Source organism: Hemiscyllium ocellatum, chromosome 14 (genome assembly GCF_020745735.1).
Source record: "Hemiscyllium ocellatum isolate sHemOce1 chromosome 14, sHemOce1.pat.X.cur, whole genome shotgun sequence".
In the NCBI taxonomy this organism is placed as follows: domain Eukaryota; kingdom Metazoa; phylum Chordata; class Chondrichthyes; order Orectolobiformes; family Hemiscylliidae; genus Hemiscyllium; species Hemiscyllium ocellatum.
Window position 1 is genome coordinate 84,934,541 of NC_083414.1, and position 27,478 is coordinate 84,962,018.

Genomic DNA, 27,478 nt, shown 5'->3' on the forward strand with positions numbered 1-27,478 from the left:
TGAGAGGAGGGGCGAGGGTGGCGATGGGGAGCGAGCGGGTTTGAGGGGGCGAGTGGGTAGTGAGGGGCTCGAGGTGGGCGAGGGGGGACGAGGTGAGCGAGTGGGGGCGACGGGGGCGAGTGGGGGATGAGGGGAGTCGAAGGGGGTCGAGGGGGTTCGAGTGGGGGGGCGAGGGGTTGGGAGAGGGGTGGGGAGTTGAGAGGGGTGTGCCGGGGGGCGTTAGAGGGTTGGGGAGGGGGCGGGAGTGAAGGGGAGATGGGGAGAGAGTGCTGGCTAAGTCATTTCATCATCCGTGAAACTCATTAAGACCAGCGAAGTCCCCCATCCTGATATTGTTCTGGTCAGGACTCCAGTCACTAATTTGCTGCCAGGTTCTGATAAATAACCAAAAACACAACAGGAGTTGCACTTGCAGAGAATAAGGGAGCCACGGTTACATCAACATCAGAACACGAGGAGGCTATTTAGCTTTGTGAGCCTACTCCACCATTCACCCAAACTATGGTAATGTTCATCATCATGACAAATCCCTGTCTTTGTCCCATAATCCTTCAGCATGTTCATTCCAATTCTACCAATCTCAAATTTAAAATTTGCAAATGATTTCCAATCAATCGCTGTTTGTGGAACTTTATCAAACTATCTATTTCTGTGTATAAAAGTGTTCCCCGTTATCACACCTCAATGTTCTGACTCGAACACTTTATCTGTTTAATCTTTCTTCTTAAGTTAAGCCTTGGAATCCAAGTATCACTTCAGTAAATCTACACTGCACTTCCACTCAGAGAGATACTCTCCTTCAGCCATGGTGCCCAGCCCTGACAGCTTGGTCTAACTAGGTTCGCATTTGCTGAAGCATGACTTCTAATCCTTTGGTATCTCGTCTTCTGTCGAGATCAATGTCAACATTCCACTGGCCCCTTGGTCACTTTCCTGAACCTGTTTGAGACATTTTCGTGAACTATACAGCTGGATCAATCCCACCAAGTTTCGTTGGAGTCAACTCTCTCTATTTTCACAATCAAGGGGGAGCAAGGAATCCCAATAAATATTAATCGTTGTCTTCACTATATGGGAACTCGATCACAAAGATTAACAATGTCAAGTATTTATTCTCCTTCATGATTTATAAACTCTGGGCACATTGTGACCGAGTGGTACTCGCTTTTTTTTTCAGAAACACAGGCCCTGCCCAACTTTTGGCTCACACTTGTTACACCATATGGTCCTCGTCCTCTCCATCTGAATCTCATGGCAAGATACCTCGAACATGGAGAGGAGCAACTATTCCAAGCACTGAGATCCCACTAATTGGTAACACCACTCACCCTAATCCATAAGAGAAGCCGACTGGTCCCGCACTATGTCCTCATCTGAACCATCCTGCTGGCTGCGTTCCTTCCCCATATGAAAGTGGTGTTGGCTCTCTGGTGGCAGAAGAGAACGGAAGGATTTCTCTTCAATCTCATCTTTAGTCATTGGCTCGTCAAACTTATGAGAGTATTCAGTGGCAGCAGAAGCAGAGTCTGGAGAGACAATAAATTATTGACATTGTTCTTTGTTATTTTCCATTGCTAACTGAAAGGTTTCGAACTTGAACTTGAAGTTAAGGGCTGAGCTAGAATCCTTGGATTAACTATCTGCTCAAGGAGCAGAGTGGGGTTACAATTATTGATTCAACACAACTTTGATATTGAATCATACATTGTTTAAGTTTCCTTGTGCACAACCACAGATCCAAGGGAAACACAAGGAACTTGGATTGAATAGGTTACGCTCATGACTGAATAAAGTGCAAGACATGTGCCTATTTGACCCACATATTCTTTGGGTAGGGAAGGAGTGCTAACGTAGCAAAAGATTTGATTGATTCAAATCATCTAACTGAAGAGACACATTTCCCTGCTTAAGTCATGAGATCATTGGAAGAACAAAACATCATTTCTGGTTAAAGAATTCACCTTTCTCACCAGGTAATGAAGGCACACTGTCTCTGCAGATTGAGTCGTTGGCCACTGTTTGAACCACCTCCTCAATAGAGCTATTTCCCTTTTGTGTGGCCAGAGGTTCTGCTTTTCTCCAAGAATGGTAAGGGTGAGCTGTCTTGTTTACTGCTGCCGCTGCTGCTCCTATAGAAATGTCACAGAACAACACAGATGCATAGTTTCAGGACACAAAAACAGGTTCTCAGTATCTGTGATTTACACAGGCTTCCTTCTCAACCTAAACCCATCAACATAGTTTTCTTTGATTTCTTGTATTCCAAGCTCCTCCTTGAATTCATCTGTTATTTGCTTCAATTATTCCTGATGAAGTAAGTTCTACATTCAAAAACCCTTTTTGGTAAAGACTTTGTCACCCTCTGCAAATTCCCGTGAGATTTAATAGTGATTACAATTATATCCACAGATCCAGTGGATTCTCTCATTCACAAGCAGAAACATCTTTTCCATGTCTACCCGATCAAACGTAACTGGACCATGTCACTCTTTTTCAATGAGACAAGACTGTCCAATCTTACTTGATGAATTCAAATTCAGTTTGAATATAATTCCAGTAACTATTCTTTATCTTCCCTACTGCCTCTACATCCATATTACAATATGAAGATCGGAACTGTTTGCAGTGCTCCAAGGGTGATCTGTCCATGGTTCTACACATATCGAACACATTTCCATTCTGTCGTCCCAGAAATAAACCCATGATACACTTTTCTGAGTAACCTCACAAACTGGTGCCATTTGCTGCCAGTGACTCATTGCTATCTCCAGATCCCTCTGCCCTATTTAAGGACATATTTCCAAAGAGGAAGTGGTCTCTTTATTCTTTTGACCACAGTGTACTACCTCACACATGGGTGGAGGTTAATCTTCCACAGCTTTGACTGCAATATTCCCTTAACCAAATCTTCCCAACAGTAAGTCTTCCTAAAAACAAAACGCCAACATATTAATGTACTTAATCTCGTCAACTATTTCTTATTTGAAAAGCACTAACTGTCGAGCTCAGTTTTGAACAAACATCCTCTGCCACAGTTATCAAAATGCCACAAGCTGAACGACAACCACTATTTACATTCATATTCACTGCAGCCTAAGAATGAGAGGTGGTATCCTTGAGGGTCTATAAAATGGTCAAGGGATTGACCAAGTAGAGGCAGAGAAGATGATTCAATCTACAATGAGTCGTCCTAAGTTTACAATGAAGGGAAAGTTGGAGGAATTACTTCTCTCAGAGGATGGTGAACCTGGGGAATTCCCTATCTCAGAACACTGTGGATTCTGGGACATTTAGTAAATTTAAATAAGAGACACACAGACTTTTAATCAGTAATGGGTTGAAGGGTTAAGGAGGGCTGGCAGGAAAGTGGTGTTCAGGCCAAGAGATTCACAATCAAGCTGCCTAAATTTTAAACATGAACACTTCTTAATAGTTCACTCCATCCTAATGAAATATTTTGTGTGAAACAAATCACATGATACATAGTTATTCAGAGAACAAAACAAGTTTGTTCATTGAAGAACCCAGAGGAAAAGGTGATGAAACAATGTGAGTTTGATATACCTCAATCATCATTTCAAGTGCATTCTCTGCATAAATTCTCCTTTCCTCCTCGAAGTATTCAACTTCTTGAATAATTGAGAGAATGAAGTCACAGTTGTACAATACATAAATCAGACCCTTCAGTCCAACTTGCCCATGCTGACCAGATATCCTAAATTAATCTAGTTCCATTTGCCAGCATTTGTTCCATATCCATCTGAGACCATAAGACCATAAGACGTAGGAGTGGAAGTAAGGCCATTCGGCCCATCGAGTCCACTCCGCCATTCAATCATGGCTGATGGGCATTTCAACTCCACTTACCCGCATTCTCCCTGTAGCCCTTAATTCCTCGAGGCAACAAGAATCTATCAATCTTAAACCCTTTCTGCTGATTATCAGTTTATTTTACTTTATCAGCACTTGAAATACTGACTTTTTTTCTCCCAACATTGGTGAAAGAAATCATAACTTCATTCATCCAAATTAATTTTGTAATCTTTCACAAAGAAACAAGTGAGAACAACATATAGCGGAGTGCAAAACAAAATACTGCAGCTGCACGATATCTGGGAACACTCTAAAGGTGAGGCACTGATACTTTGGTGTAACCTGCAGTCTGGCCAAATTGCAGCAAAAAGCTGTTCAATTTTATCTGCAAACTATTGAATAAAATCCTCCTTGCACAATAATGAGGCAGCATTTTGGGATGTCATTTTTAAAACATATTATTTTCAAAGTTACTCACAATTCAGAGTGATCATTTGGTGCTGTCTGCATAACACAGTACGAAAAGGAATTAACAGTAAAAAACACAATAACCCAAATTCAGAGTCACTAATTCATTGATGTTGCATGGGTCCAGCATTTACAAGTAATCAATTTTTAAAAATAACTACAGATACATTTACTAACTATATTGGAGTACAGTCAAGTTTCTTACTGAACAGTGACAGGATTGGACAGAGTCCGCATGGATTTAAGAGAGGGGAATCATACTTAGCAAATCTACTGAAAGAATCTACAGAGTCGAATATTAAAGTAAGAAATAGCAGGACATTTAAAAAAGCTTATCATTAAACATGGTAGTCTGGGTTTTGTGAAAGAGAAACTATATTTGACAAATTTGCGACAGTTCATTGAGGAGATAACTAGCAGGGCAATCCAATGATGTTCTGTATTTGGAATTTAAAAATGCAAATGATAAGGTGCTACATAAAAGTTAATTGCACAATTGAGGAGCTCATGGTATCGGGGTAATGTATTAGCATGGATTGAGGATTGGTTAACCACGCTGGCTGTTGCTGAGTCCTCACTTGCAGTGCTGTATACAATATTAGCTCCCATATTTAATAAAGGATAAACCAACATTGGAGACCATTCAAAAAAGATTCACTTAGCTGCTTCGAGCATGAAAGGGTTGACCTATCAAGAATAGATAAGCAGGGGTGATCTTATGGAAACAAGATTCTGAGGAGCTTGACAGGGTGGATGTTGACTAGATCTTCCAGCACCAGTGAAGTCTCAAACCAGGGGACATTACAGAGGGGAACATTCATTTTAGAAAAAGTCAAGATTTTTTTCTCTCAGTGAATGGCTAGAATTTTCTCACCCAAACTTTTGTGGAAGTTAAATGTGGGAGGGGAATGGTTGGATTACTCTTCGGAGGGTTGTTCTGGCTTGTTGGGCTGAAGGGCCTGTTTCCACACAGTAGGGAATCTATGATTCTATCTCAAATTATTTTAAAAGAGGGGAGATAGATTTTTGAAATATTGAGCAGTTGAGGGCTATGCGGATCAAGCATAAAAGAGGTGTTGAGGCCTGGGTTGGCCCAGCCATGATCTGACAGAATGGGGGAACAAGCTGAAAGGGATGAATTGCCTACTCCTGCTCCGATTCCTTGAGGCTCCATTTCATGTTTTTTTTTGTCTCCAAAGAAGAGCGTGATACAATGTGCTAAAGATTTTAGATGTTGTGAAAATGGGGTGTTTTTGTACTAATTCAGATAGCATTGATTCATCAATCACAGCTATACAATCATGAGTAGGAAGGCAATTCCCTCCATGAATGAAGGAAATCTACTGCAGAGCTCACGCAAAGGGAATTCTTACCCTCAGTAAACTCTCTACCCACCCTACCTCTTGCAAAAATGCCATCCCGTTTTCCAATTCCTCCGCCTCCGACGTATCTGCTCCCAGGAGGACCAGTTCCATCAGAGAACAAACCAGATGGCCTCCTTCTTGAGAGACCGCAATTTCCCTTCCCCCGTGCTAAAAATGCCCTCCAACACATCTCATCCACATTCCACATTCCGCCCACCACACCCCACCCCTCCAGCCATAACAAGGACAGAACGCCCCTGGGGCTCACCTTCCACCCTATAAACCTTCGCATAAACCAAATCATCCACCTCCAAAAAGACCCCACCACCAGGGATATATTTCCCTCCCCACCCCTTCCCACCTTCTGCAAAGACCGTTCCCTCATTGACTACCTGGTCAGGTCAACGCCCCCTACAACCCACCCTCCCATCCTGGCACTTTCCCCTGCCACCACAGGAACTGTAAAACCTGTGCCCACACCTCCTCCCTCATCTCTAACCAAGGCCCTAAAGGAGCCTTCCACATACATCAAAATTTTACCTGCACATCCACTAATTTCATTTATTGTATCCGTTGCTCCCGATGTGGTCTCCTCTACACTGGGGAGACTGGGGGCGCCTCCTAGCAGAGCGCTTCAGGGAACATCTCCGGGACACCCCCGCGAAGCAACCACACCGCCCCGTGGTCCAACATTTCAACTCCCCCTCCCACTCTGCCGAGGACATGGAGGTCCTGGGCCTCCTTCACCGCCACTCTCTCACCACTAGATGCCTGGAGGAAGAACGCCTCATCTTCCGCCTCAGAACACTTCAACCCCAGGGCATCAATGTGGACTTCAACAGTGTCCTCATTTCCCCTTCCCCCACCTCACCCTAGTTCAAACTTCCAGCTCAGCACTGTCCCCATGACTTGTCCGGACTTGCCCTACCTGCCTGTCTTCTTTTCCACCTATCCACTCCACCCTCTCCTCCCTGACCTGTCACCTCCATCCTCTCCCCCACTCACCCATTGGACTCTATGCTACTTTCTCCCCACCCTCCTCTCGCTTATCTCTCCACGCTTCAGGCTCACTGCCTTTATTCCTGATGAAGGGCTTTTGCCCGAAATGTCGATTTCTCTGCACTTTGGATGCTGCATGAACTGCTGTGCTCTTCCAGCACCACTGACCCAGAATCTGGGTTCCAGCATCTGCAGTCATTGTTGTTACCTCCCATCACATGACCCAACAGCTCAGCACAAGCAGGACACACTGCGCATGCTCCAACCAACAGTGATCCCGGGTGATTGATGTCAGCACCGGACCAATGAAAGGACGGTGGGCGGAGCTGGAGGACCTAGCGGGAGGTTAGTCCTCCAACCAATCACAGTGAATGAAGGGCGGAGCTATTGTGAAACATGTGATCACCCTCGCGCCTGACTCAGAGTCTGTAATGAATGCTCGGGAAGTTATGGAGAGAAAGGAGACGGTAAGGAAAGAAATAAACAGGGAAACGGGACAAAAACTGTGTTGCTATGAGCGGAGAGGTTTTACAAACAAATTGTGCACGTCGGAAAACACAAATTTGAACGTCCCAGTCCCGTGTTTGCAGTAAATGGAGAATTGCCTCAGCGGCTGCAGGCCTGAGTGAGCGCCGCCATCTTTATTCGGGACAAGGATTCACTGGACACGTGCGGAGCCGCCATCTTTGTAGGGGGCAAGGTGCAGCCAGGCGCATGTGCAGCCTTTCTCTAGTACAGAGTCATTGTGATGACAGCAGCCAATCCTGCTCTGATTCACCTCTGGGCTCCCTCAGGACCACTTTGTCAATGTCTAGCTTCCTCAGTCTCCAACCATGGGTGTATTTTTGGTCTGTTTAATACTGTATTATTACTTTTATAGACACTTTGTCAATGAATTTTTCACTGTGGCCCAGCCCCTGACCATGTGCTGCTCTATTATCAGATTACTTTTTTCTTGAATATTTTTGACAGTCAAGAATTCTTTTTTCCAATAAGCAAGTGTATTTTTCTTCCATTTCTGACTATCAAATTCTGCACCATTTTCATTCCCTGTAATTCATTTTGCACTCCCTGAAACATCAACTGTGTTTCCCCTTCCACAGATCCCAGTGATTAATGCCAAAGCCCTGTTGCCTGGGGAGAGGGTGATGCTTGACTTTCTTGTACAGCTGCAGTTTGTGTGGTGAAGGTGCTCCCACAATGTGGTTGGGTAAGAGACATTACAGATTATTCATTACAGCAACAGTGATGATTTGAAGATAATGTCCAAATCAAGAACAGTTTGTAGTTTTATTATCATGCTTTCACAAAAATATTATTGAGAACTTTAGATATGAGGCCAGTGATGGAGATATTTGTTCAGGTGACCAAAAGCATTGCCAAAAAGTAGGTTTTGAGGGATGTCTTAAAGTGGAAAGCAGACCTGTGAGGTTTTGTCTGCAAATTCCAGAACATGGTGCTTTAGCAACTGTAGAATCAGTCAAACAATTGAAATAATGAATTAACAAATCATTGGGAGTCTCGAAGAAAATGGATTGATGACGTCTCAAAGGATGTGTGGTGAAGGGAGCTAGGGATGATCACAGCCAGGAATTATATGAAGAGTGAGTTTTCTAAATTGTTGTTGCTTATGAATAGGAGCCTTTAGATGGATCAACATGTTTTGGGAGAAGTGAGCACAGTTTTCAGTTTTTCTTGAGATTACAGAGAGGTTGAATTTGGGAGGCTGGCCAGGAGTGTGTTTGGATAATGAAGTCTGGAGATAACACACGATGGATGAAAGTATATGAGCTGAGACAAGGGTAGAATCAGCTAGAAATAGTGGTGTTGGAGTGGGACTGGGCTGTCACTCTCATCTCACCTCTGGGATTCAGCTGGTTGTCAGGTTGTAAATCAGGGCAGTAACACAATCGGGAGCTGAGTGGCCCTGGTGGAGCCTAAAATGAGTGTCACTCAGCTGGCTGTTCCTGAGCAGCTGATGCTTGGTTGTCCTGCTAAGGACGACTTCCATCGCTTTACTGCTGATCGAGTTGGACTGATGGAGGGAAATTGCCGAGATTGGATTTGCCCTGTGTTTTTATTTGGGCAATGTTCCACATTGATGGTAGATTCCAGTGCTGGAGCGGTATGTGGCTTGGTGGGTGGCAAGTTCTGGAGCACAAGCTATCAGTATTATTGCCAGAATGTTAGCAGGACCCTAAGCCTTTACACTACTTAACCATTCTGTTGATATTATTCAAAGTAAATTGAATTGGCTTAACGCTCACATCTGTGACATGAGGAACCACTGGAGAAGGCTGAGATGGATCATCCCACTTTGCATCTGGCTGTAAATTGCTGCAAATGCTGTCATCTTATCTTTTGCATGGATGTGTGAAACCCCTCCATCAGTAAGGGTGGGGATATCTGTGGTGCTTCCTGCAACTAGTTGTTTAATTGTCCATTACCATTCACAACTGGGTGTGGCAGAACTGCAGAGCCCTGATCCACTCCATTGGATGTAGGATCACTTAGCTCTGTTGCTTGCTGCTGATGCTGTTTGATATGCAGATAGTCCTGCTTGGTAGCTTCACCAGGTTGGTACTTCATTTTTAGGTATGCCTGGTGCTGCTCAGGGCATGCCCTCCTTTCCTGTCCATTGTGATGGGTGAGAGCGGGATTTACAAACCTATGAGATTACAGATTGTGCTGGAGTACAGTTCTGTTGCTGTTGTTATCCCACAGTGTCTCAGAGAGATCCAGTTTGAGTTCCTACATCTGTCACATTTAGCACGGTGATAGTACCACTCAACTTTTTTTCTCAACTTTATGGCGAGGCTTTGTCTCCAAAAGGACTGTGGGATGGTCGCTCTTACCGATACTGTCATGGACAGATGCATTTGCAGCTGGTAGATTCATAACGATAAGATGTAGTATCTTTTCCCTCACCAGCTGCTGCAAACCCCATTTGAACAGTTATGTCCTTGAGGACTGAGACAGCTCAGTCTGAGCTACTCTCTCAGCTACTGAGTTAGACTCACCTTCCCAGAAGTCCTTCGCTCCTACCTCACACCTCTAATATTCCATGTCTTTTTTTCACTGGAGAAGGATGTGGAAGCTAGAGAGTTTGGAGAAATGAATAGTGAGAACTTGAAAAGTGTCTGTTACAGAGGAGGAGTTTCAGGATGTCTTAAATTGCATCAAGGTGGATAAAGCCTTGGGACCTGATCAGGTGTATTCCCGAAATTTGTGGGAAGCTCGGGAAGTGATTGCTGGGCCCCTCCCTGACATATTGGGATTATCGTCCGTGACAGGTGAGGTGCTGGAAGACGGGTGCCATTCTTTTTATAAAAAGGTGGTAACAAAAGGCCAAGGAACACGAGAACAGTGAGCCTGAAGGCAGTGGCAGGCAAGTTGTTGGAAGGGATTCTGAGCGACAGGATTTACATGTATTTGGAAAGACAAGGAATGATTAGAGAGTCAGCATGGCTTTGTGCGTGGGAAATTGTCACTCTAACCTGATTGAGTTTTTTTTTGAAGAAGTGCTCGGAAGATTGATGAAGACAGACTGTGGACATTGTCTATATGGGCATTGAACAAGGTTCCACAAAGCAGACTGGTTAGCAAGGTTAGATAACATGGAATGCAGGGAGAACTATCTATTTGGATACAAAACAGGCTTGAAGGTAGGAGACAGTGGGTGGTGATGAAGGGTTGCTTTGTGGACTGGAAGTCTCTGAAAAGCAGTGTGCTGCAGGAATGGATATTGGGTCCTTAAATAAATGACTTGGATGTGAATATATGAGGTAGGTTTACAGAAAATACAAAATTGTAGGTGTAGTGGACAGTGAAGAAGGTTAGTTTAGAATACAACAGGATCTTGATCAGATGGGCCATTCGAGTGAGGAATGGCAGATGGAGTTCAATTTAGACAAATGTGAGCTGCTGCATTTTGGTAAGGCAAATCAGGACAGGACTTAATGTATTTAATGGTAAGTTCCTGGGGAGTGTTGCTGAAAAAAGAGGTACATTGTTCCTTGAATGTAGAGTCGCAGGTCGGCAGGTAGTGAAGGTGGTGTTTGGTTTGCTTATATTTATTGGTCAATGCATTGAATACAGAAGCTGGGACGTCATATTGTGGCTGGATAGGACATTTGACAATGAGAACCTTTTTCCACGTATGGAGTCAGCTATTACGAGGGGGCATAGCTTTAAATTAAGGGGAGGTAGGTATAGGACAGATGTTAGGGGTAGATTCTTTACTCAGCGAGTCGTGAGTTCATGGAATGCCCTGCCAGTAGCAGTGGTGGACTCTCCCTTTTTATGGGCATTTAAACGGGCATTGGATAGGCAAATGGAGGGTAGTGGGCTCGTGTAGGTTAGGTGGGCTTGGGTCTGTGCAACATCGAGGGCCAAAGGGCCTGTACTGCGCTGTATTTTTCTGTTCTTTGTTCTATGATAAAGCCATTTCAGGAATTCCGTTTTCAGTTCGAAGTTTCCTGTTCTGAGAAGGATGTTGTGAAACTTGAAATGGTTCAGACAAGATTTACAAAGATTTGCTACAGTTGGAGGATTTGGGCTACACGGAGAGGCTAAATAGGCTGGGGTTAATTTCCCTTGAGAATCAAAGACTGAGAGGTGATATTTGGGAGATTTATAAAATCACGAGGGGCGTTGATATGGTGAACAGCTGGGGTCTTTTTTTCCCCCAGGTTACGTGAGTCCAAAACAAGACCATGTGGGTTTAAGTTGAGAGGGCAAAGATTTAAAAGGGATCAAAGGGGCTACGTTTTCAAGCTGAGTGTGGTGTGTGGATGGAATGAGCTGCCAGATGAAGTAGTGGAGACTGATACAATTACAACATTTAAAAGGCATCCGATTGTGTACGTGATTAGGAAGGGTTTTGAGGAATTCAGACCAATAGCTGGCAAGTGGGACTCCGTTAGTTTAGGATTCCTAGTTGGCATGGGCGAATTGGTCCATTGTTTCTGAGCTGTACATCTCAGCACAGATAATTCTTGGATCTGAGAAGGTTAAGCAGTGATTTCGACAAGGGGGAGATTTGTTTCTAGGATATTTTAATTTGCAGAGAGAGGGGAATTGTTAACAATGTCACAATATTAGTAACTACTTTAAGTTAAATGGAAAATAATGTGAATATGTGACCTATATTTTACTGAGTACATTCTGAGCATCTGGAACAGTCTGAACAGCGGGTGGACACAGATTCAGCAGGTGTTCTCAAACAGATTTGCAATTTTACTTCTTACGGAAAGATTGGGAGGCTGTGGGTAAATGCGAGGGGAGTTGGGACGGATTTGCAGCATCTCCAGAGGGAGAGCACACAGCCTCAATGGGCTGAATAGCCCCCAGCCCCTGTGCTCTGTGATACTGCCCTATTCACTGTGAATGATGAAGCTCATCCCAAGGCAGAGAGAGCGAGGAGCCCACCACTCACCTCACAATGGGGGATGGCTTGATTGACGGCAGCTCCAGACCAATGGGAGGAGAGTCTGTGTGGTCCTGCAGCCAATGGGAGTGAATGAGGGGTGTGGCCAGCAAGACGACACCTGTCCATGAGCTGTGCAGGTGCAGTGTCACTGGGTGTGGGGGGTGGGTGGGGTGGGGGTGGGAGAGACAGCAGAGACTGGGACAGAGGCTGTCGGACCTGAATTACAAACTCCCGCTAAATTAAAACCAAAAGAACTGCAGATGCTGTAAATCAGAAACAACAACCAGGAGGGTCTGGAGAAGCTCAGCAGGTCTGGCAGCATCTGTGACGAGAAATCAGAGTTAACGTTTCAGATCCGGTGTCCCATCCTCACAGCTGATGTTACTGTGAGAACAAATGTTGGTTTATATGCAGAAGGTAGGGTTTAGGGGAGGATGTAAGGAGTAAAGGATAGGTAGGGATAGAGCGAGAAGAACGGTTGGATAAAGGAGTGGATAACGATCTGGCTGGGGGAGGGTGACTAGCTGTTAATGGAGACTTAGTGGCAAACCATAGGTAGTGTGTAATGACAGGCTGTGAGAACAAGGCCTGATGTGTGGGGTAGGGGGCTAGGACATGGGGTTGTTAAGCAATGGTTAACCAGTAACCGTCTCCGTTGTAAGCTGTTCCCCACATACATCACTCCACGATTGGAGCTGCAGATGGGCGGCACAGTGGTTAGCACTATTATATCACAGCGCCAGAGACCTGCGTTCAATTCCCACTTCAGGCAACTGTCTGTGTGGAGTTTGCACATTCTCCCCGTGTCTGTGTGGGTTTCATCCGGGTGCTCCGGTTTCCTCCCACAGTCCAAAAGTGTGCAGATTAGGTGAATTGGCCATGCTAAATTGCCCGTAGTGTTAGATGTAGGGGATTGGGTATGAGTGGGTTGCTCTTAGAGGGTTGGTGTGGGCTTGTTGGGCCAAAGGGCCTGTTTCCACACTAAGTAATCTAATCTTTAAAAAAACTCTTGAATATCTTTCCTAATCCCCTCTGTCCTCCTTAAATATGTATCTTAAAGTTGTTCTCTTTAATCAATGTTTCCAGCATTCGTGAAACTCTTTAGGAGAATTGTCAGTGTGAAAGGCTCCATAAAATGCAGGTAGTTGTTGTTAATGTCTGACATCAGGAGAAACAGGAATGAACCCTCACTCTTATACCTCTTATAAGAAGATGGGGATGGGACTGGAAGACCAGGCAGTGCCTGTCGGTCCTCCAACCAATCGGAGTGAATGAGGGGCGTGGCTATAAGCAACCACGTGATCAGCTTCACTGGCAGCACAGTGTGTGTTGTGACCAAGGCATTGGGAATGTGTGAAGGTGCAGGGCACGGTTAAGGAAAGACATATTGACCAGGAAGGGAAGGAAATTTTAATGGAACGTGCTGAGACATTTTACAGAACTTAGTGCACATCGAAAAACACAAATTTGAAAATCCCAGGACCGTGTTTGTGGCAAACGGGAAAATGCTTCAAATGGTGAATGGTGCGAGTGAGCGCCGCCACCTTTATTGGGGGCAGTGATTCATGGGACCGGAGTGTGGCAGCCAACTTTGTGAGGGGCAAGCTGCAGGGGGACACATGCGCAGCTTTGCCTGGCAGGGAGTGATAGGGCAGGTTTTACAGAGTGTCAGAGTCAGGGTGTTTTCAATGTCAGAGTGTGATGCTGGAAAAGCACAGCCGGTCAAGCAGCAGCCAATCGGTGGGAAGGAAGATGGACAAGAAGGTGGTGCCGAGTTGGAAGGCTGGATCTGGGATAAGGTGGGGGGAGTGGAAATGAGGAAACTGGTGAAATCCACATTGATCCCATGTGGTTGGAGGATCCGAACACAGAAGATGAGGCGTTCTTCCTCCAGGCATCAGATGCCTGGGATTTGGCGGTGGAAGTGGCCCAGGACCTGCATGTCCTTGGTGGAGCGGGAAGGGGAGTTAAAGTCTTGGGAAACAGGGTGTTTGGGTTGTTTAGTGTTTTACTGTTACTTTCACAGACCTTTTGTAAGTTAATTTTCCTCTGCTGCCCAACCCCTGACAACGTGCTGCTCTCTAAACGGACTGAATTTTCCACAATCACTTTGCCAGTGAATAATTCCTTTTTACAACAAAAGAATGCATTTTCCTTCCATTTTCTGACTATCAAATTCTGCAACATTTTCATTCCCTGTAATACATTTAGCACTCCCTGAAATATCAACTGTGTTTCTCCTTCCACAGATCCCAGTGATTAATGCCAAAGCCCCATTGCCTGTGGAGAGGGTGATGTTTGACTTCCTTGTACAGCTGCAGTTTGTGTGGTGAAGGTGCTCCCACAATGTGGTTGGGTAAGAGATGTTACAGATTATTCACTCAGCGACAGAAAAAAGTTGAAAATGTATGTGCAAATCAACAACAGTTTGTATTTTTATCATTTTTATAATTTCACAGAAATACTATTGATAATTTCTGACATTAGGCAACAGATGGGTATATTAGGTCAGGTGATCAAACGAATTGCCAAATAAGCAGGTTTTCAGGAATACCTTAAAGGAGAAAAACAGATATGAAAGGGTTAGGATAGGAATTCCAGACCGTGTTGCCTTGGCAACAGTAGAAACAGCCAATCCGGTGAAGCAATGAATAATTGCATCGTTGGGAGTCTGACAGAAAATGAGTTGTTGAGGTCTCACAGGTTGTGTGGTGCAGGGAGACAGGGATGTTCACAGCCAGGAATTACATTGAGTGAGAATTTGAAGTTGCTTGTAAACGGGAGCCTTTTGTTGGATCAACAAGTTATAGAGCAAGCAAACACTTGGGCAGGAGAGTTTAAGATATTCTTGATATTATATGTAAGTTGAATGTGGGAGGCTGGCCAGGAGTGTGTTTGGATAATGAAGTCTGGAGATAACACAGGGATGGACAAGTATTTCAGTAAATGAGCTGAGACTAGGGTGGGGTTGGGTAATCTCACGAATGTAGAAATAGAATGAAGAGTCAGGCTCCTCCTCCTCATCATCATCACTCCCCCTCATCAATTCACAGATATTGTTCCTTGTTCTGTCTGTCTTTTCTGGTTATGTCCTGCTCACCCATTCTGCTACCAACTAATATTTGACTTCAAGGTTGTTGGAAAATCCTTCTCCATCTCCACTCTCCCTTTCCTGTCTGAATTCCTTGTATTTGGTGTAACTCAAAGATCTATCCTTGGTCCCTTCAGTTTCTCACCTACATACTGCCAGGAGGTGACATCGTCCAAAACCACTGTTAGGTTTCACATGTACACTGACCATGTCCAGCTCTACCTCCCCATCATCCCTCTCCATTGCTCCACTGTTATTCTGTTATCAAACTGCTTGCCACACTCCCACTACTCGATTAGCTGCAATTTCCTCCAATGAAACATTGCAATGGTTCAACCCATTGCCTTCAGTTGCTATTACAAATTCCTTTCCCTTACTGCAGAGCCCCCCTCTCTCACTGGGAACTGAGGCAGAACTACACTCTTCACAATGTTGCTCTGCTATACTGACCCCAAGGTGACCTTCTGCTCAGACATCTACACAATCACCAGCACCAGGAATTCCAATCTATAAAATTTTGCTTGTCTCCCCCTCGCCCGTAGGAAGCCGATATGTTTGAAAGAGTTCACTTCTCATTCTTCCCAAATCGAGTGAGTAGAGTCCCGACTTCTCAGCCTTTTCTTCAAAGAGAATCCCTTCAAACCAAGGATCATCCCAGTCAATCTTCTCTGAATGCCTCCGATGAAGTGATGTATTACCTTAAATAAAGGTAGCAAAACTTCTCTCATTACTCCAGATGTGGTCTCACTCACACTTTATAACGTTGTTCTCAGGTATATACTTCACACTCTTATACTGCAAATCCCTTGAAATCAGGAGCAATATTCCATTCCCCTTCCTGATGACCTGGTGTAACTTTGTGCTAGCTTGCTTTGTTTCCTGCACATTTACCTCTTGGTCCCTTTGTGGTGCAGCTTTCTACAGTTTCCACCAATTAAATAGTCCTCTGTTCTTTTTATTATCTCCTCCAAAATGAACAACTTCACATTTTCCCAAGTGATACTCCATTTGCCAACTTGTTGCCCACTTCTCCAATGGATCCCTCTGTGTAAACTGTTTATAATCCTTTTGGAACTTTACTGTTATGCCTTTCCGAGGAGATTTTCCCCATCATTCTTCTAAACTTTTCCTGGGAACACTGGGCAGTGGGAAGCATGCAGAGTTGCTTTCTTTTAAGGGATACTCTATGGAATGACTGGGAGGAGCTTGCTGCCTATTTGGTCAGAATGGTGACATCTTGCCCCTGAAGCTGCATGAGCCTTTCACCCCCCCCCCCCCCCCCCATGTCTTATTGATGAGGCACAGCGGCAGCACGGAAGGAAAGAAGAAGCAGCAAATCCTGCTCTCCACATCTCACTGACACTTGGAAAATTCTCTCCCATGTGTCAAAGATCTGCCCTGTTCAGTCACATGAAGTCCCAAGATGGAAACTGATAGAAACCCACATACATTTCCCCCTGAACTGACTGCTGACCTCCACAAGGGGTAATGTGTCCAGTCATCCTGGGCCAGGAGGAGGGGATGGTGCGAGTTTCTAACCTGATCTGACAGTGACGGATTTTATAAACTTGTATTACAGGTGGACATTCAGATGGTAACCACAGTATTTGTAACACCAAACTCTGACAGAATTACTCAATTCATCAGGACCTGGATATTTGCATTTAGTTGTGAGTATTGTGTTCCAGCTCATTCCTATTTGATGCATAAAAGTTCTCCTTTCAATCAAACCATCCTGTCAATAGATCTCCCCCAAGTCTTTCATATGTGTCTTGTCAACAGTTTATGATGAGCTGATGAGTGTAAGGTTGATTATTCTAATGTATAATTTCTGTGAACCCCTCTGTCACAGGGCAGCCACAATTTCCTCTGCTACAAGGAGAACAACCTCAGTTTCCCCAAACCCCTGATTCCCCAATGTCTTTTTGCTCTCTATAAGGTACACATCAGGATTGTGTTGGAACATTCTCCACTTGCCTGCATCAGTACAGCCCCCAACAATATTAAAGAAAGTGAACATCCTCCAGGACAAAGCACTGTGCCTGAGTGGTGTCCCATCCACCACCTTCAGCATTCCCTCTCCCCACCCCCGGGGTACAGTGGCATCACTGTGTAAAAGGGAAAGGCAGCATTGTCCTCCCAGACCATAGGGCTGCTCTCTCATTAGGGAGAAATGGCTGGTGGTGGGTTTAACCTGAAGGTTACCCAGCCCAGGCAAGGGGAGAGGTTAGAAAGTAGAGTCCATCTATTGTAGATGGATATTCTTGATCTGTACCATTAACACCCATGTTCCTGCAACTAAAATCCCCCATGCCTTGAACCATCCTGGTAAATCTCCTGTGCCCCCTCACAGGGACCCTGCCATCCTTCCCAATGTGTGGGCGATCTCTGGTTTGCACAGACCCAGCTGCTCTGTGTTCCTGTGGGTAATGTCATTATAGAACAACAGTTGCACTAAACCTCACTGTCTGTAAGGGTGGGAGACACAAATCCCGAAAACATTTAAGATGTATTTAGTGTGCACTTGTGATGCCATGATAGAGGAGACTTTTCCACAAGTACTGGAAAATAGATCAGGATAGTTCGGTGGTAGTTTCCTTTCTCACAGATGGATCACCAGAGTATTTTTCTGTTCTGTATACAGCTGAGATGTTTATGACAGGAATATGACAGGCTCCATTGGACATCAGGTCAGAAAAGGTGATACTAGAATAGATGACACATGGTTGGTCGATGTTTTTGGGAGGTAAGTGAGACGGAGAGTTTTAAGATGAAATTCAGAAGCTCAGCTCAGGAATCAGAAAGGGCCATCATCAAGTGAGAAATAAACATTGGGCGTCCTGGAGGCTGGAAATAAAGAAAGGCACATATCGCAAAGTTTTCAGAGAGGGGAGGGGATTAGAGATAGGGAGGATAATAAATCTGGAGGGCATGAAAGTTGGAAAGTATTCTGAGGATGGGGGATGTTACAAAGATAGATATTTATGATAGAAATTTTTGGGGTTTGAGGCTGGAGAGGAATTATTGAGATATGGAAGAGTTGTAAGGCTGGATGAGGTGGCATTGACAGGGAGAGTTCCGAGCACACAGGAATTTACAGAGGTAGGAGCGTTAGAGTCATAAAGTTATACAGCACTGACACAGACCCTGTGGTCCAACCAGTCCGTGTTGACCATAATTTTGATCTGAACTAATCGCATTTGCCTCCACTTGGTCCAAATCCATCCTAGCATTCCCGATCGATATACGGGTCCAAATGTTTTTTCCTCTTTAGAATCCCATTCCCCTACCCTTTTTACTCTACATATACCCCTGACTAATTCACTAAACCCAATCATCCCTGAACACGATGGGCAATTTAGCACGGCCAGTTCACCTACCTTGTATATCTGTGGCTTGTGGGAAGAAATGGGAGCACCTGGAGGAACACACGCTGACCTGGGGAGGAATATCCAAACTCCACATGGACAGCCACCCAATGCAGGAATTGAACCTGTGTCCCTGGTGCTGTGAGGCAGCCCTGCTAGCCATTGAGCCACTGTGCCACCCTGAAATTGTAATTGTATTCACAGCTTCCACATCCTCTGCAAGTATATTCCACACGTGAACCACTCTCTATGCAAAAACAAAAAAATAAAATCCCAAACGTCGTTTTAAAGCTTTCCTCCTCTCACTTTAAAATGTATATACCCAGTCTTGAATCGCACCCCCTCCTGGAAAGGGCACCTGTTGTTCACATTACTGATAGTCTTCAGCATTTTCTAAATCTCTAATAAGGTCACCCCTCAGCCTCCTACGCTCCAGTGAAAGAAGTCCCAGCCTATCCAGACTCTGCTTAAAATTCAAACCATCCATTCCCATTAACCTACTGGTAAAACTCTTCTGAACTCGCTCCAGTTTAATAATATCCTTCCCATGACAGCACAACCAGAACTGGGCACAGTATTCCAGAAGAGGCTTCCCCAACATCCTGTACAACCTCAACATCACGTCCCAACTCCTATACTCTGAGGTCTGAACAATGAAGATAAATGTGCTAAACGCCTTTTTAACCACCCTGTCTACATGTGACACATACTTCAAAAATCTGAACACCGAGGTCTCTTTATTCTATACCACTTCTCATGGCCTGACTTTTAATGAGTGTAACTCATGCCTTTTTTTTAAATCAAGATGTACCATTTTGTATTTATTCCAATCCAAAACATCCTTCGAGTATAAAGGCAGTAGGAGTATACTGAAGAGGGAAATCAGGAGGGTAAAAAGGGGACAGGATACAGCTTTGGCGAATAGGGTTAAGGATGGGGTTGGAGGGAGAGAGACAAAACGAGTATTTGGCATCATTGTTTACTGTGGAGTAGGACATGGGAGTTATGGAATGTCGGGAAATAGATGGTGACATCTTGAAAATGTCCATATTACACAGAAGGTGGTACTGGATACCTTGAAACGCATAAAGGTGGATAAATCCCCAGGATCTGATCAGGTGTACCCTAAAATTCTGTAGGAAGCCAGGGAAGTGATTGCTGAGCCCCTTGCTGAGATTTTTGTATTATTGATAGTCACAGCTGAGGAGCCAGGAGACTGGGGGTTGGTTAATGTGGTGCTACTGTTTAAGGAAGGCGGTTTGGACAATCCCGGGAACTACAGACGCGTGACCCTGACGTCGGTGCTAGACAAGTTGTTAGAGGGTACCCTGAGGGACAGGATTTACATGTATTTAGAAAAGCAAGGACAGATCAAGATTGATGAAATTGATGTGCTGGAAATTGTGGAAAACATTAAGCTTGATAAGTCCCCATGGCCAGACCAGATTTATCCTCGGCTGCTCCAGGAAGCGAGAAAGGAGGTTGCTAAGCTGCTGGCGAGGATATTTGCCTCCTCACTCTACAGGAGTCGTACCGGAGAATTAGAAGGAGGCGAATGTTGTTCCTCTTTTCAAGAAGGGAAATAGGGAAATCGGTGGCAATTACAGACCAGTCAGTCTTACATCTGTTGTCAGCAAAGTTGTGGAAATAATTCTGAGGGATAGAATTTATGACAATTTGTCAAAGCATAGTGTGATTATTGAGTTCTTTGAGGACGTGTCAAGACAGGTCAACGACTGCAGACAGTGGATCTGTTATAAATGGATTTCAGCAAGGCTTTTGTTCGGGTTCCAAATGGTAGGCTTATCCATAAAGTCAGGAAGTATGGGACACAGGGAGATTTGGGTATCCGGATTCAGAATTGGCTGGCTGACAGAAGGCAGAGAGTGGTTGTAGATGGAAAGTATTCTGTCTGGAGGACAGTGTTGAGTGGGGTCCCGCAGAGCTCCGTTCTTGGGTCTCTGTAGGATTTATAAATGACTTGGATGAGGAGGTTGATGGTTAGCTTAGTAAATTTGCCGATGACACAAAGATTGGAAGTGTCGCCGATAATATAGAGGGCTACTGCAGGCTGCAGCGTAACATAGACAGGATGCAGAGCTGGGCTGAGAAATGGCTGGATAAATGCGAACTTGAATGCTGAGTATAGGATTAAAGACAGGATTCTTGGCAGTGTGGAGGAACAGAGGGATCTGGGTGTGCAAGTACATAAATCCCTCAAAGTTGCCAACCAAGTGGATAGGGTTGTTAACAAAGCAAATGTTTTTTTTTTGGCTTTCATTAACAGGGAGATAGAGTTTAAGAGCCGTGTGGTTTTGATACAGCTCTACAAGTCCCAGGTGAGACCACACTTGGAATTTTGTGTCCAGTCCTGGTCTCAATACTACAGGAAATGTACAGAGGCTTTGGAGAGGGTGCAAACAAGGTTTACTGGCATGCTTCCTGGACTGGAAGGCTTCCTGTATGAAGAAAGTTTGAATAAGCTCGGACTTTTCTCTCTGGAGAAAAAGAGGAAGAGAGGAGACCTGAGAGGTGTACAGAGACTTTTCCCCAGGGCAGGATTAACTTGTTTGAGAAGTCATACTATGAAGATATTAGGAGGAAGGTATAAAGGACGCGTCCGAAGTAAGTTTTTTACACAGAGTTGTGAATGCTTGGAATGCGTTACCAGTGGTGGTGGTGGAAGCGAAATCATTGGGGACATTTATGCGACTGCAGGACGTGCACATAGATAGCAGTGAGTTGAGGGGTGCGTAGGTTAAGTTACTATGTTTTACATTAGGATTAAATCTCGGTATAACATCGTGGACGTAAGGGCCTGTTCTGTGCTGTACTTGTCTATGTTCTATGATTTGGGAGAGTCGGCATGGCTTTGTGTGTGGGCAATCATGTGTCTCGTACTTGATTGAGCTGTTTTTGAAGAATTAACACAGGATTGATGAGGGCAGAGTGGTAGATGTGATCTCTATGGACTTCAGTAAGGCGTTTGGTAATGTTCCCCATGGGAGACTGGTTAGCAAGATGAGATCTCACAGAATACCGGGAGAACTAGCCATTTGGATACAGAACTGGCTCAAAGTTAGAAGATAGAGGGTGGTGGAGGTAGATTGTTTTTTGGACTGGAGGCCTGTGATCAGTGTAGTGCCACAAGGATCGGTGCTGGGCCCTCTGCTTTTTGTCATTTATATCAATGATTTGGATGTGAACATATGAGATATAGTTAGTAAGTTAGCATTTGAAACTAAAATTGAATGCATAGCAGACAATGGAGTATGTTACCTCGGATTACAATGGGATCTTGATCAGATGGGCAAATGGGCTGAGGAGTGGCAGATGGAGTTTAATTTAGATAAATGTGAGGTGCTGCATTTTGGAAAAGCAAAGCTTAGCAGGACTGATACACATAATGGTCAGGTCCTGGGGAGTGTTGCTGAACAAAGAGACCTTGCAGTGCAGGTTCATAATTCCTCGAAAGTAGAGGTGCAGGTAGATAGTGCACTTGAAGAAGTGTTGAGATGATCACACCAAGCACTACTGATGCTGCCTGGCCTGAACACAATGACCAGAATGGATAAGATGTGGGCATTGCTGGAAGTCAGAGTGTACACAATGTGGACCTGGGGAAGTGCAGCAGGTCAGGCAGTATCAGAGGAGCAGGAAAGTTGATGTTTTGGGTCGGGACTCTTTGTCAGTCCTGATGAATAGTCCTGACCCAGAACGTCTGCTTTCCATCCCCATTGTATTCATGCTGGTCATCCAGCACCTATTTATTCTGGTCCCACGTTCTGGCACTCAGCGTGTAATCGATATTGTAATGCTTGGTGTGATCATCTCAACACTACTTCCAGGCTGCAAAGTTTCCTGCATCTGTCACCATTTCAGATGCTGCCTGACCCGCTGAGGATCTCCAGCACTTTTTGTTTTTTATTGTGAATTTCCACCATTTTGCTGAGGCACTTCGAGTCAGAGAGTTATCCAGCACGGAAACAGGCCCTTCAGTCCAACTCGTCCATGTCGACCAGATATCCTAACCTGATCCAGCTCCATTTGGGAGAGTTGGCCTATATCACACATGAACACTTTCTATTCATGTACCCCTCCAGACACCTTTTAAATTTAATTTGACCTGCGTTCATCATTCCTATAGCATCTCATTCCATATGCTCACCAACCTCTGAGTGAACCGTTTGGCCCTCAGGTCCATTTGAAACCTTTCCCCTCTCACCTAAAACCCAACGCCCTGCAGTTTTGAACTCCCCGACACTGGGTGGAAACAAAGACCTTGGCTATTCAACCTGTCTGTGCTTCTCCGTAAGGTAACCCGTCAGTCTCTGACGCTCTGGGGAAAAAGCCCCAGCTTATTCAGCCTTTCCCTTTAACTCCACAGTCCTAACAATAGCCTTGCAGATATTTTCTGAAAGTCTCCTCATGTTTTGTAAAACAGAGTCACAGAGATGTACAGAATGGAAACAAACCCTCTGTCCTAATTGTCCATGCCAACCAGCTCATTTATGCATGTAGCAAGCAAGTTGTCCCTCCGGTCCCCTTGAAGTCTTTCCCCTCTCACTTTAAACCTATGCCCTCTGCTTTTGGACTCCCCTATCCTGGGAATAAAGAAACTGACTAGTCACCCTGTTGTTGCTCCTCACAACTATATAAAGTTGTATAAAGCCATCCCACAGCATCTCCTGCTCCAGGGAAAATAGTCTCAGCCCCTCCCTATGGTTCAAATGTTCCAATACTGGGAACACCCTTGTAAATCTTTGCTGAACTTGTTCAGGTTTCCCAACATCTTTCCTGTAGCAGGGAGACCAGAATGGAAAGCAGTCTGGGGATTCCAAAAGTGGCCGAGCTAATATACTGTCCAACCGAACCATGATCTCCCAACTCCTATAATCAATGCACTGCCCAATAACAGCTAGCATACCAAACACCACCTTCACCGACCTGTCTACCTTCAACCCCACTTTCAAGGAATTATCAACCCACTCTGCACAGTGCTTTTGTTCTGGTACACTTCCCAGGAACTTGTCATTATGAGGTTGAGTCCTATTGTTGTAACATTTTTTTCCAAAATCAGGGAGATTAGAATTGAATGTAGTATTCTAAAGCTGGCCTCACCAATGCCCAGTACAGTCACAACTGTAGCTAATTCCTATACTCAGTGACCAAATCCCTACAGTGTGGAAGCAGGCCATTCGGCCCTTGAGACTATGCCAACCATCTGAACTTGTGTATTTCCCCTATCCATGCCTCTCATGATTTTGCAAACCTCGATTTTGCAAGCCTCTGACGCTCCAGGGAACACAGCCTATTCAACTTCTCCCGGTAGCTCAAATCCTCCAGTCCTGGCAACATCCCTGAAATTCTTTTCTGACCCCTTTCAAGTTTCACAATATTGTTTTGATAGGAAGGCAACCAGAATTGTATGGATTATTCCAACAGTGGCCTAAGCAATGTCCCGTGCAGCCGCAATATGATCTCCTAACTCCTGTACTCAATGCTTTGACCAATAAAGGAAATCATACCAAATGCTGCCTTCACTATTCTATCTACCTGCGACTCCACTTTCAAGAAGGGATGAATCTGCACTCCGAGGTGTCTTTGTTCAGCAATGCTCCCGAGGACCTTATCATTAAGTGGATAAGTCCCTACTGTAGCACCTCACATTTTTCTAAATTAAACTCCATCTGCCACTCCTCAGCCCATCCGCCCATCTGATCAAGTTCCCATTGTACTCTGAGGTAATCTTTTTCACTGTCTATTACACCTCCAATGTTGGTGTGATCTGCAAACTTACTAACCATACCTCCTATGTTAGCATTCCAGTCATTTATATAAATGACGAAAAGTAGTGGATCAAACAACGATCGTTGTGACACTCCACTGGTCACAGGCCTCAAGTCTGCAAAGCAGCCCTCCACCACTCTGTCTTCTACCTTTGAGTCAGTTCTGTATCCACATGGCTGGTTTCCTCTGTATTCCATGAGACCTAACCTTGCTAACCAGTCTCCCCTGAGGAGCCTTGCGGAACACCTTACTGAAGTCCACGTAGATCATGTCCATCGCTCTGCCCTCATCAATCCTTTGTTACTTCTTCAAAAGACATTCTTCCCTTTGGAAAACGTAACAGTTACAGCACCAGAATAATCGGCCCACCGTGTCTCATTGGATCATGATGCCATTCCAAACTAATTCCATCTGCCTGTACATGATCCATATCCCTGCCACCCCATGCCTGCTTCTGTCTGCCCAAACGCCTCAAAAACATTGTGATTGTTTCTGCTTTTACCATCTCCCAGGAGAGTACATTCTAGTCAACTACCACCTTCTGCTTAAGAAACTTGCCTGACATAACTCCCTTTAAACCTGCACAGATATTGTTGGAAATGCCCAGCAGGTCATGCAGCATCTGTGAAGAAAAATGAGTTAATATTTCGGGACTGGTCCCCCTTCCTCAGAAACGTTAACTCTAATTTCTCTTCACAGATGCTGCTGGACCTGCTGAGCGTTTTCAGAAACTTCTGTTTCTCTTTCTGGTTTACAGCATCTGCAGTTGTTTTGATTTTCATTTCCTTTAAACTGCCCCCTCTCCTCTTAAATGTGTGGCTCTAGAATTTGTCACTTCCACCTTGGAAAAAAGATTCACGTTATTCACTCTGTCTGTGCCTCTCGGGTTACCCCGCAGCTACTGACTTGCCAAAGACAAAAGTTTTTCCAGCCTCTCCCAATCCAGACAACATCCTGGTAAACCTGTTTTCACCCTCTCCAAAGCCTCCAAATCCCCTTGAAGTCTTTCCCCTCTCATGTTAAACCTATGCTCTCTACTCTTAGATTCCCATACCCTGGGGAAACAGAAACCATGACTTGACACCCTATCGTTGCTCCTCATAATTTTATAAAATTCTACAATGCCACCTCAAGCGTCCAGTGATCCAGGGAAAATAGCCTCAGCCTTTTCAGCCTCTTCCTATGGTTCTAATGTTCCAATACTGGCAAGACCCTTGTAAATCTTTTCTGAATTCTTTCAAGTTTCCCAATATCCATCCTATAGCAGGGAGACTGGAATTGAAAGCAGTATGGAAATTCCAAAAGTGGCCGAGCCAATAAACTGTACAACCGAAACATGATCTCCCAACTCCTATCCTCAATGTACTGCCCAATAACAGCTAGCATACCAAACACCACCTTCACCGACCTGTCTACCTTCAACCCCACTTTCAAGGAACTATCAACCCACACTGCACGGTCTGTTTGTTTGTCAACATTTCCCAGGAACTTGTTATTGAGGTTGAGTTTATTGTGGTAACATCTTTCTGAAATCAGAGAGACGAGAATTGAATGTAGTATTCTAAGTATTCTAAGGTCACCCCTCAGTTTCCGACACTCCAGGTAAAACTCCTGGCAACATCCTTGTAATTCTTTTCTGACCTATTTCAAGTTTGAGAACATTCTTCTGATCGGAAGAACAGAATTGCATGTAATATTCCAAAAGTTGCCTAATCAATGTCCTGTACAGTCACATTATGACCTCCCAACCCCTATACTAAACACTCTGACCAATAAAGGCAAGCAGACCAACTGCCGCCTTCTATCTTATCTACCTGCGACTTTACTATCAAGGAACTATGAAGCTGCATAACAAGGTCTCTTTGTTTAGCAGCACTCCCTAGGAACTTACTATTAACTGTACGCGTCCTGCTAAGGTTTGCTTTTCCAAAATGCAGCACCTCACATTTTTTTTTCTAAATTGAACTCCTCAGCCCATTTGCCCATGTGATCCAGATGCCTTGTAATCTGAGGTAATCTAATTCACTGGGGGAGGATTTTGCAGAAAGTTAACAGAACACATTTTATGAAAATTCAGGAATGTTATGGAAAGGGACAAGGATGGGCCTGCAATTAGAGTTCTAACTTCCTTCATTTCAGTTCAACCAGATATGATTTTGCCAGTGTGCAGGATGCAGTGTGTGCAGGATGGTTCTCATCAGAGGGTGGAGGTGGGGAATATAAATGAGAGGTTCCAGATTGATTTTTCACCGATGTGATTCCGAGTAGGAAGGAAACCCGAGGACCAGGCGGGAGGATTCACCAACACCCGGGAGGCTCTGAGTCAGAATCATTGATTTGGTTCTTAGTCTGCAGACAAGAGCTAGGTAACTGAATTCAAGGAGACGAGAGAGATTGTGAAAACTGGGTGTGGAGGAAAGGAGTGAGGAGATTGGTTTGGTCTTCAGTTAACAAGAGAGAGAAATTGTGAGACTGAGATTTAAAGCTTTGGGGGGAACAAGGAAACTACAATTTAATACTATCATTATCTTATAAAGTTCCATCCTGTATTAACAGTGGTGAGTTGTTTTCTCTGTTGTAGGGTACTGAAAGGGTGGATTTGTGAATGAGAAATTCAAATTGAGCTTCATGTTCAGACCTGATGGTTACTGGATCCGTGCCGATCTGAATATCATTGACCTTTTCATCTGGAAGGAAAGGTGTGTATTCTGTCCGTGGACAATATTTCAAATGTCAGTGTGTCTGGAAAAAATTACTGTGACACAGCCAAGTCCATGTTACCAAAGTTTGTAGCTTTGAATGGAGGCTGTTTATCAGGATTATCTCCATGGCAACGGCAGTTAAAAAGGTCTAGTTCAATTCAGCACATTGTGTTTTAACATCGCATCCCTCCCCCACACCCCCCGTGGCTCATTTCCATACTGACAGGCGCTTCAGTTTCAGTTGGATTGTCTGTCAGGATTCTGATGTGGAGGAGACGGTGTTGGAGTGGGGTGGACAAAGTTATAAATCTCACAACACCAGATTATAGTCCAGCAGGTTTTTTTGGAAGCACTAGCTTTCCGAGCACAGCGTAATTTTTAACTTTATCAGGTCTACTTCTATGATGACAGACTTCTTCAGTTAAGTACTTCAATAATTACAGAGGCCACAT

At 44.5% G+C, this 27,478-nt stretch overlaps 1 long non-coding RNA gene across 1 annotated transcript; it reads left to right on the forward strand.

The window, feature by feature from the left end:
• Positions 1–7,075: 7,075 nt before the first annotated feature.
• LOC132822436 (uncharacterized) lies at positions 7,076–27,008 on the forward strand. The gene is made up of 5 exons (XR_009645448.1): positions 7,076–7,111; positions 7,748–7,854; positions 14,325–14,431; positions 16,746–16,836; positions 26,906–27,008. It is a non-coding gene; the product is annotated as an uncharacterized LOC132822436 (long non-coding RNA).
• Positions 27,009–27,478: the final 470 nt, after the last annotated feature.